Genomic DNA, 12,170 nt, shown 5'->3' with positions numbered 1-12,170 from the left:
CACGCAAAACGTTGAATCCTGCTGGGGTGTGAATGAAATAGCTTATCTGCTGTACAAAGTCTCAGACGCTGTATCTTAGTCGTTTTTAGTGATACTATCGTAGCCCTGCTTTCATCGATGTAAAGAGCTCTGTGTTTTTTTTATTTGAATTATTTGAATTTGCAAAATGAGCTTTATAAGTAGGAAAACAGATGTGTGTATGTTTTGTTTTATCGGGGAGGGGTGTGCACGCCCCTAACAATTGTATCTATGCAAAGAATGGTCCTATAATAATAATAATAATAATAATAATAATAACCTGCACCTTTTATCCCGTCACTGATGTCAGTTGTTATCAAACCTTGGCTTGTCTTATAATGTTGCACACAGACAGACAGACAGACAGACAGAGCTGCTTCGTGCTTGGTGGGGTTTATTTTAAGTCCCTCCGGGCCGTCATCGTGGGGAGTCTCCATTTTTAGTTTTCTATTTGTGGGCCATTCTGTTTGTGGGACACTCTTGTTTCCCATCATACGTGCGCCTCTCTCTCTCTCTCTTTCTCCGCGTGTCACGACGACTCTATCGTCACGACTTCTTGTGGCGGCCGGGGTGCTACGTGCTAAAAACCACGAGCGTGATGTGCGTAATATGGACCCAAAACGGACCCTTTTCATATATAGGGTCAGTTTGGTTCCCGTTCGTACTCTCTTTGGAAGTTAAAACGTACAACGGTGTGTATAGTCTACACACCGCTTTCCCACGGCGACTCGGATCCGTTCGCATATCCGGCTTCTCGGCGGCATTGGGGGGTGAGGGGTGGAGGGAGGGGGGGGGGAGGGGGGGGGGGTTGCCCTGCCGCGCCACGCACGCTCCTGGCCCGCATGTTCACTTCACAGTGACGCGGTGTGTGTGCTGTTGGCAGCCGGCGGCGGACAGCTTGTTTAGCTAACTGACGGGGCGAGTGGACAGAAGGGGGGGAGAGAGAGAGAGAGAGAGAGAGTAGAATGAGAGAGAGGAGTGAAGGGACACGGGCCGTGCATGGCTGGCCGCGCGCTGACTTGACTTGAATGACTGGCTTGTTTGTGGGGTTTGGCTCGGGCCCAGAACACGACGACGACCGAGGCCTCCTCCTCGTTGCAGTTCAGCTGGCGTTGGCGTTTGCGGGCCGGGCCTCGTTTCAACTCCCCTCTTGTCCCCATGTGACCAACAAACACCACTGCTGCTGGAACCGGCCCAAAAACCCTTGTGTGTCTGTCTCTCTCTCTCTCTCTCTCTCCGTCTCTCTCTCTCTCTCTCTCTCTCCGTCTCTCTCTCCGTCTCTCTCTCTCTCTCTCCCCCCCTATCTTCCCCATCTCTCTCTCTCTCTCTCTCTCTCTCTCTCTCTCTCTCTCTCTCTCTCTCTCCGTCTCTCTCTCTCTCTCCCCTCTTTCTCCCTATCTTCCCCATCTCTCTCTCTCTCTCTCTCTCTCTCTCTCTCTCTCTCTCTCTCTCTCTCTCTCTCTCTCTCCTCGGTTCAATGTCGTCCGTATCACCCTCATTCTCTGTTCCCTCGTTTCTTTTTTATTGCTGTCATTTCCTTTTTTTCTTTCTTCATGAATTAGATCCATCTCCATATACGGCCTTCTAAAATAATGTGTTGGAAGTTCTTCTTTGTATCCTACCCATGGTTGTGGTTGTATTGTGTTCACCCCCCCCCCCCCCCCCCCCATGCATCGCCGTGGCCAGTGTCGAGGGTAATGCACTATATCCTACTGATATCACTTTCAGAAGTATAGCGACGCGTTTTACAAACCTGGTGTAATGTCACAATTAAGTGTTAAGGCATTATACTTCTGTTACTTGTTTATTTTAATTACACTGCGGCTTGTCTTACCATTCGCTACAGTTTTATTTGATTATTTTTAATGCACTGATAGAAGGCGTTGCTTGTGTTTCATCATTGTGACATTAAACTCTAGGCTGCTATTATATCGTTTTAATGTCGATGACATTATTGTGGGCATTATGCTTTTATTCCATAAATCCTCCTAATATCCTGGCTAGTTATTTTGCACTTTGCACGTTTGAGGGTGTTTCGTAAGAGTGACACAAAAGTAATATACCACCAATGTTTGGCACATAAAGTAGGCTACAATGTAAAGTAATACATTTGGAAAGTACTGTAACTTCACCAATACTCCCTGTCTCTAAGCATCCATTAACCCACAGTCTATTCTCCCTATCGCACTCAATCGGTCACATTTTATTCATATAGCACAAGTCATACGTCGAATGCAAATTCAACTGCTGAACATAAAACGTGAAAATAAGAGTAAAAAGTAAAACAAAAACATTAAAACTAATGCATAAAATAGTTTTGAACTAATAATAATATATAGGCTATAACAATCTGTAAAAGTACAAGTCAAAAACAAACACACACAATAAAAATGTTTTCTTTAAATATAAAATATATCGACACTCTCTGGCTGCCACGTACCCTCCAGGTCATGACCAGCCGTTCCACAGGCTGGGCTCGAAGTGGCTAAACGCGGCTTCGCGGTGGTCGGAACCTGACCTCATGGGAACAACCAGAACTCAACTCTCAGATGACCCGAGAGAGAGATTACATATCTTAATTCCACGTCAGTCATGTAGTCGGGAGCGAGACCAGACCATTACATGATTTATAGTCCAATAAAACTATCTTAAAATCTATTCTAAAACACCTTGTACGACAGGTGTAATGTCTGCAGTCTCCTGAGCTGAGCTGCTGAGTTTTGTAAAAGTTCGGAACATGGGAGTGGGTTTTATGGCAGCATAACTGTTACAGTCCAAGGCTACTGGCAATAAAAGCATGCATTGGCCTCTCCCGCCGTATTGGCCTTGAGAGAGAAACGGTCGCACTCTGGCAATATTTCTTAAGTGATAAAAGCCAGACCTGGGCACATTCCTGATGTGGGCACTGCATTGGGCATCGGAAGTTAAATAAAAACATATTTGATGACGCCTAGGTTTTTTTTTTGTTTTGCTTATGTTTTTTATGCCCGGTGCTTGGGACTGTGTGTGCCAGACACCTCAATTTAGATGTCAGATTGTCTCTCGCTCCAATGAAGAGTGAACTCTCCATCCCTCTCTCTCTCTCTCTCCCTCTCTCTCTTGGAAGGAACCTTTTGTGGTTGCTAGACTTACAGTGCTTGTCCTTGTAGTGTGGTTGCTAAGCTAACAGCTTGGCCTTGTAGTGCGATTGCTAAGCTAACAGCTTGGCCTTGTAGTGTGGTTGCTAAGCTAACAGCTTGGCCTTGTAGTGCGGTTGCTAAGCTAACAGCTTGGCCTTGTAGTGCGGTTGCTAAGCTAACAGCTTGGCCTTGTAGTGTGGTTGCTAAGCTAACAGTGGAAAGAAGGCATTTGCAAAGTCGGCCTGCCGTGCACAAACCGTGGTGGAAATGGTGCTCAAATGTTTTACTGCAATATAGAAATACTCCGTTACAACAAGTAAAAGTTGAACATGTACTTGATAAGAGTACAAAAGTAGTGTCATCAGAAATGTATTAAAGTAGGTCCTACCAAAAGTAAAAGTAGCCTACTCATTATATGCACAAGTTTTCAAATGCATACAAAAACATCTTTTGAAAATAGGAGATCTACAAGCTTGTATATCGCCTATTTTCAAATGGCCGAAATGTATATAGGGCTGAAGTGGTTAATGTAGGCCGATGTTCTGTAATAATAATCAATTCAAAATCGACAAAGTAACTAAAGTTATCTAATGATTGCAGTGTAGTGAAAGAACAATATTTGCATCCGAGATGTAGTGGAGTTGAAGTTGGAAGTATTTGGAAATTGGAAATACTCAAGGAAAGTACAAATGCCTCATATTTGAGTAAATTGACACCATGCCCTGACCGGTCTTATCTGTCTGCCACCGCTCTACTGCCATCTGCAGGCAGGGCAGGGTAGGGCAGGGCGACCCCAAGCAGAGATGAGATTAGAATTGGCTTCTGCGGGGTGGCCTTTCCCCCAGAGAGCCATGTATTGACCAGTGGCGGAGAAGAAGTACCCAGATCTTTTAGTATTTAGTAGTAAGTAAAAGTACTGCAAAAAGTATCAATACCGCAACGTAGAAATACTCTTGTTGCAAGTAAAAAGTCCTGCGTTCAAAATTGTGCTCGAGTAAAAGTACAAAAGTATTATATCAAAGTATAGTAACAAAGTTTTTTTCTTATTTAAATTATTTCGAAAATACAAGCTCACAACATGTAGTCATGTCGCCACATACATCTCGAGCTTGTAGATCTGCAATTTTCCAATCAATGATGTATGAAGCAGCTAGGGCTTAATCGGTTAATAATCATCTTAATCTACAAAGTAACTTTGTAAAGTATCAGTATTCTGAATTAATAATCGTACTGGAGTAAAACATTCGAAGTAAAGTGCTTCAAAAATAAGTATAAAGTTGAGTACTTGTACTTGAGTAAACGTGCCCACAGATACTTTCCACCACATGGCCAGCATGTGGCCGCGTGTCACAGCCAAGCCAGCTCAGCACTGCAGCTCTAGCTCTAGCTCCGCCGCCCAGCGAGCGAGGGAGCGCGCATGTTGCCACATACCATGTGACAACTGTGCTGTCCTCACCTCGCACCCCACTCTGACTGACACACTAGCCAGCATACTGTCACACTGCACTGACCTTAACAGGCTGTCACTGTCACCGGACACCCGGCGAGCAGCTCGTTTGTCTTTTTGGTTTTTCATGCATGCCTATACTGTAGTTTAGCGTTGCTGTCGTCGGGAAGGAAACCTCTTTATATCCATATTTTAACCTTTTTAGGAGCCCCTCAAAAACACGTCGTCTGGCTTTCGGAGAAATGACGTCATATTGCAGCCATAAGTCTATGGACTTTTAATGACGTGGAGAAAGTCTAACTCGTGTTGATTATAGGTGATGTAAAACAAACGGCGCCGACAGTAAACGCTGTAAACGATAAAGAGACAATATGACGTAAATGACACATTATGACGTAAATGTTCCCTTCGTTGTCGGTGGCGTTTACAACACAAACATTGAACTAAAGACAAACATTAAACCTGTGTATAGGAGGGGCTATAGCGCCCCTCAAAAAACCAGCACCCCGGGCCACGTGACGTCATGTGGCAGCCAAGTCTATGGACTTTTAATGATTGTTTATAGAGCATTTAAAAAACAAACGGAGTACGATGTTTGTTTTAAAGTAAGTGAGGCACCCCTCACTTCATATGAGCAGATCTACAAGCTCAAAAGCAGCAGATCTACAAGCTCAAAACGTGGCGCGAAGTGCCACGTTTTGAGCTTGTAGATCTGCTGCTTTTGAGCTTTTGGACCATGCTTTTGGACCATCAGAGGTTTTCTCCACCCGACAAAGACGCTGCATGCTGAAAGTGGACCACGGCGATTTCTGCTACTTATCGATTGATGAAGGTTATATTCTCTTTGTGTGACTGTGAAGGGATCTGTGTCGGTTCATAACTTCCATAGCTTTTTAAAAATGTTTGGGGGGTTTGTTTTGTTCTAGCTGTGCAGTAAGATCTAGAGCAGTGTTTCTCAAACTTTAACCTTTCAAGGACCCGCCCTTAAACTCTTGACACAGGTCCATTTGGTTCCATTTTGTGTATCAGATCGAGTTACAGACTTGTTAGGGTCCATTTATAGAACCGCCTCAAGGAACCCTGCATGAGAGTCCCCTGAGAGTCCCCGGAAAAAACCACTGATCTGAGGAAATGGACCTGTAAGGGTCTCTTGAGTAGTTGAGTTACTGACTGTAACCACTAGGGGTCCCCCAAGGTTCGGTACAAGGGTATTTTCCCTCTACTCTGAATGGCATCGCCCGAAAACAGGCGATCTACAAGCTCACACAAGGCATCGCAACATGAACACTCTGGATTTTGACTGCGTAGTCTCTCAATTTCACCTGTTGTCGGAAAAATACGCGAGTGCCGCCAGTCGTTAATCATTTAAATATATATCATTTAAAAGCATGCACATATCCTAACTTATCAACAATCACACCTTTTTTTTATTCTCTCTTATCACTGAATAGATTTGTTACATTTTTTTCTTTTAAGAATAATTAATATCATACATGTCTTACATGCAGCCATTGCTCAGGGTTTGATGAATATTATGTTAACATATGTCTGTATAACTTAGAGGTATATTTTAAGATGTTCAAACTGTGAGTTGTGATAAAAAAAAACTAAGATAAAAACCCAATCGGGGTATTGATCATACCTGGAAGAAAAAGGTGTTTTCTCCATGCCTAGGGAGGGTGTTTTATAGAAGCATTCGTTTATCCTATTTATTTTATCTTCATACTGTAGTTCGACGCATTCTGACATGGCTTGCGATATTGCAACCACTTAAAAGCCCTATTTTTCACTTTGTCGCACGATGGTATTAAAATATAATTCATATAACATAATAAAAATATAATTATACTATAACATTTATTTTCGCTGTTTTGTTTTTGGAAATGTTTTTGGAAATCTTGGAAAACGTCAGAGATTTTTTCGAAAACATTTTGCGTTAAGGGTTGGTAGACCAAAGATTGTCAGGCACTTTAGTCAACCATGCTAGCTGTATTCGTAGCAATATGAGCATAAATCAAGTTTTGATTCGTTTTTCGGTGTTCTTTTGTTTCCGTTGTCTTTTTGTAGACGGCGGTGTAGAGTAGCATGTCAATGTTTTTTTCCCCGCTAAGTGATCCGCGTCCACTCGCCACACACACACGCACACGCACACGCACACTGCTCTGCCTCCAACCTTGAACTCTCTCTCTCTCCTGCAAGCGGTCCACCTTTGGATCTCAGGATGAGATTCCCGCCTTTTTTTTAGGGCTTGTTGTGGGTGTTTCTGTCCCCTTATGATGAGGTCATTGAGGAGGAGTCTATAATGATGATGATGATGATGATGCATGCCTTACAAAACCCAGCCCGCATGGCGTTTCAACTCCCCTCCAGTGCCGGGTTTTATCTTCTGTACATTTAACCACCGAGCCGCCCCGTTTTGGCGGCGGTTTCTGGACGTTCAAGAAAAGACGCCACGAGTTTTGTTAATTTGGATGTCGTGTAGATGCTGTTTCATGAGGTTAAAGGCTTCCGTCTTTAATGCGAGTTATTCTACTACTGTATAATGTGAACCATCTGTGAAGGATTGCTGCTTTTTTATTTTGTGATGTGCGCTGCCCCGACACACACACACACACACACACACACACACACACACACACACACACACACAAACCCCTTGGTTTTTAGTTTAGAAGCAATTCTGAGCACAGACGATCGAGTCATCGTTTCTTAGCTGCACATTGAGCCTATATACAATCCTAACTTTTAACCTCATATTTTCACATCCACAATAATAAGAGTGTGGTGCCAAAATGAAGCTGGACTTGCAGGGGCTGAAAGCATTAGATTAGAGCACGTACTGCGCTATCGGTGTGTCCCAGGCTTATGGAGCTCTGTTTCAGGGACACAGCAATACTTGAATCGCCTACTGATCCTACCGCGGTGTCGCTCTGCGATAACGGCAGCTCTACAAGCTCACGTGTGCTGTCACCATCGAGTTGATACCATAGTGATGGCTTCTGACAATGCCAAACCACACCAATGATTCGAGTCCTTGCAACATGCAACTCCTTGCAACCATTATCCCCAATCAATGGCAGTCGCAAGGAATTGCAACTGGTGTGGTTTGGCCTTTAGACAGTGCCATTGCTACTCCCAACTCCTAAAACAGTGCAGGGGGGAGGGGGTGTGGTCCGAAGCAGACTTGAGGCAAACGAGTGGCTGTACCCAATTGTCGTGAAGTCAAGCTCCTGCCAACTTATCGCCTTAGCGTTGGAAAACCAACAGCAAAGTAGAGAATCGTACATCATCGCGTCTTCATCCAAAACGGGACACAGCAGGGCATCCTGTTGCCATTGTGAGCTTGTAGATTTTGGGCCCTATCTTGAAAAACATTTTCGAATAGTTCAAATAGACGATCTATACGAGTTCACAACGTGTCGATGTAAAGATCGGCTAGTTGAACAATTTTTAAATGTTTGTCAAAATGGTAAATACGTTTAGGGATAAATAGGGGCAAGGCACCGTTTTCCACACCGTCGCCTACATCAGGCTTACCGGCGGATCTAATCGGCTGCAGTATACACAGCACTGGTTTCAACCCTTTTCATATCAAGGCCCATTATTTATTACCACCATTTGATGACATTTAGCCTCGCAGACCCAGAAGAGGGAAATGTTTTAACAACAATGTAACTCTCGAGAGCGTAAAATGAAACCAAATCCATTTGGTTTCATTTTACGCTGGGTGACATGCCCGCACGGACAGCGGATTCATTTAGTGCAGACTCGAATCTTGATCTGTACATCTTAGGACGGGGTTGAAACTAATATACTTAAACAGAAAGATTGCTAATAGAACATTTAGCTGTCCAGAATTTTGGGATTCTCGTAGACTTGAAGCTCCGCAGGAAAGAATGTTGCCCGGATCGATTTCGAATTTTGGGCCGTGGATCACGCTTTGGTTCACAGCGCATTGTGAGAAATCTATTTGTGATAAGCCCACGCACGCACGTACGAAAGCACGCACACACGCACACACACACACACACACACACACACACCTTAATGTGAAGAAAAACCCAGAGTTGGCAGGTAGTGTTTACAGGTTGTGGCTGTATTTATTTTTTGATTGAACTTAATTTGCTTATTTTTTCTAAAACCTAAAGCATCGTCATTATCTCTTTCTTTCTTTCCTTCTTTTCTTCTTTCTCGTTGGTTTGCCACATGTGTAGCAAAGCATCTCTCGTCGTGTCAGCAGCGGTAGCGTGTGCATCTCCTGTTCAAAGGCCCCACTCTTTTTTTTTTTTTTATATATATAAAATCTTCATAAATGTCTTCATTTAGGTTTTGTTATCTACAAAAAGCTTTGTCTCAAAATGAGATGGGGGGGGGGGGGGGAGGATTGTATGTTGTCTGTGAAATGACTGGGGGGGGGGGGGGGGGCATGAAAATAAATGTAATATTACTGAAATTATTAGCAAATCTTTAAGCTCTTAAATTTGTATACAAACAAGACAAGCGACATTGTTTAGTATGTAAACCATCTATACTTTCAGTAATATTAGGGTAACTGTATTTCCCCAGAATGGTTTGGCTTGAACCCGCCTATTAAATGCATACTTAAAACGCATATATACTTTTTTTTTTCCAAATGTGTTTGCTGTGCTTGTTTTGGATTCAGGTGTTTCGGGCTGTATAGTTATATATATGTTCAAATTGATTTTGGAGTTTATCTCTCCCTGTATAGATCTGGTCCAGAGCGTCAGCGAGTTCCCAAACTTTGTCATGTCAAGGACCCCCAAATCGACACTTATCAGCCTGCGGACCCCCATTTGAAAAGATATGCCAGGGACCCCCATGAGAGAAGACTTTTACGGCTCTAGCAGTGATTCTCAACCATTTTTATTTCAAGGAACCCCAGTTTGAACTGAATTAGGCTACGGTCCCCTATTCAAATGGCATTTCTATATCTACAAATGGAACCGTTCCATTTGTAGACTCTGAGTTACAGAACCATAAGGGTCCATTTGGTTCCTAACTATCATTTAGCTGGGGACCCCCTGGGACTCCCTCAAGGACCCCTAGGGGTCCCCGAACCCCACTTTGGGAACCACTGCTCTACTAGGTGCACTGCTAGACAGAATCCTCCACCATATCACGTGAGGTCTCCAACGGTGGTCAAAATAAAGGAAACTATTTCGCCGCGCACCAAAACAACGGCGGTTCTGTGATGCTGACATGCTAACGTCTCGGAACCCCGCCCTTTTGTGTAAAACACGCTCAAAAAATACACACAAACAAAATAATTGTGTCTGCCAGACGGAAATGATTTTATCTACTCAATTGGGCCCTCTATACACTACAGATCTGATCGATATAAATTGCCATTGACCAGACTTCTCTGGAATTTACAGAGAATGCTAACGCTAGCTGGACCAGAGCTATACCTTCCTCATAGAGTGTAGGCCTATGTCATTGCTGTTCCCTCCTGGGTGTGTAAAAAATAAAAATAAAGCCCAATTCATCTTTCGGGGCGCGACGGGGGCACGGGGCGGGAAACAGCCGACTCGCAAGCTCACAGCGCGTCGCGTCCACCACGTGCTGTGAGCTTGCGAGTCGGCTGTTTCCGGCGCTCTCGTCGCGCGACGAAGCATAACTTCGGCTTCATTGACTTCTATGCAGCATCGTCACAACCGTTAACACTCCCTGCCCGCAATTATTTTTGATAACATTATGATTTTTCGTACATGATATATCTATATATCAAGATTTGATATATACATATATGATTATTTTTTTTGTCTTTCTCTCTAGGTTTTACATTTTCAGTGTGATCTTTTTTGAGGGAAAATTTCCTATATCTGAAAGGAGAACTGCTCTTTTATGAAAAATAACCTAAGTATTAGCTGAGAGGAACTGTTTTAGTTGCAACTTCTGAATGCAGAACACCCCTTTAAGACCAATAAATATGATTTGATAGATCCGTTTGGAATGTGTCAGCTTGATTTTGCCTTCTAATTTTCTCATCGGGGCGTTTTGTGTGTCCTGGGATGATCTGTCCCTGCCCCCAAAACGCACGCGCACGCACACACACACAGACAGTAACACAACCCATAAGTGTCATTTCCACAGTTGCACAAATTATCTCTCAAGCATGAAATGTTTGTGTTCAGAGTAAGCAACGAACTCTTAAATGGTTATTTCAGATTGTTGGACTTAAAGCTGTAGGAAAGCAGCACAAAATTATAGTTCCATGTGACAGAGCGGTCAAAGTTGAATGAAGGTTGCTCTAAATGGTATAGCAATAGAGCGTCGCAGTCCCGCCTCCTACCCTGGACCAGGAAATGAAACCCAATGCATTATTCTCATAGACATTTCTTAAAGTATTTATTTAAAGACGGTTACGCCGCGGACAAAGCCAACTCGAGTCGTGACAACTCATGACAACACAAACAATATTTTGGACCAAACAAATAATTACAAAGAAGAAAAACAACAAAAAAAGTGTTGTAACCTGCCGTTTTTTTCTTCTTTCTAATTATTTGTTTGGTCCAAAATATTGTTTGTGTTGTCATGAGTTGTCACGACTCGAGTTGGCTTTGTCCGCGGCGTAACCGTCTTTAAATAAATACTTTAAGAAATGTCTATGAGAATAATGCATTGGGTTTCATTTCCTGGTCCAGGGTAGGAGGCGGGACTGCGACGCTCTATTGGTCATGTGATGGTAGTTTTGTGCATTACCGGTAATATATTAATGATTGGCCCCCATGTGACCCCCACCAAATGACGGGAAATATTTAATATTCATCAAAACCAGACCAGAACTCCCACCACGGGACTCAGGGAATCAATTAATACCTTTGCAACCACTATATTAATGGCAAGTATTTCCTTCAGCTTTAAGTCCAAACATCTGAACTAACCCTTTAACTGTGGGGCACACTTGGACAATAGATGGCTTAACCTGTCATACACTTAACCCCTTGCATTTAGTACACACTCTTAATTTCATATTTGTTTATGAAATAAAATTATACGTAATAAATTGTGTTTTATTTTATGAAATAAAATACTATAGTATGAGATAAAATACTATAGTGTGTTGTATTTCATGGTTTTTGATGATAACAAATTATGAAAAATCATGAAAAATTCATGATTCTCATCATTTCTATTTTTCCTGGTTTTCGACAATAAAAAAGACATTATGGAAATCATGAAAACAACATACTAATAGTTATAGTATGTCGTTTTTCATGGTTTTTGACGATAAAGAAAAATGATGAAAATCATGAAAAACGACAGTAGCCTGCCTATGTCGTTTTTCATGGTTTTAGACTATGAAAAAAAAAGATGAAAATCGACATACTATATCAGACTATATCATTTTTCAATTCATGGTTTTTGACAACATACAAGAGTATGCCGTTTTTCATGATTTTCGACGGTGAAAAGAAATCATGAAAACCATGAAAAATGACGGTCAGGGACAGGGTATCTTGGCCTATTTCAATCTGAATATTTTAAAAGCAGACAAAAAGTTATTTTCTGTAGACGTTCAGTGGTCAATTTGCATACCTTATTTTTTATTGCATTTCATAATA

This window comes from Electrona antarctica (genome assembly GCF_951216825.1).
Source record: "Electrona antarctica genome assembly, chromosome: 8".
NCBI classification, from domain to species: domain Eukaryota; kingdom Metazoa; phylum Chordata; class Actinopteri; order Myctophiformes; family Myctophidae; genus Electrona; species Electrona antarctica.
This window is presented reverse-complemented; position numbering follows the sequence as displayed.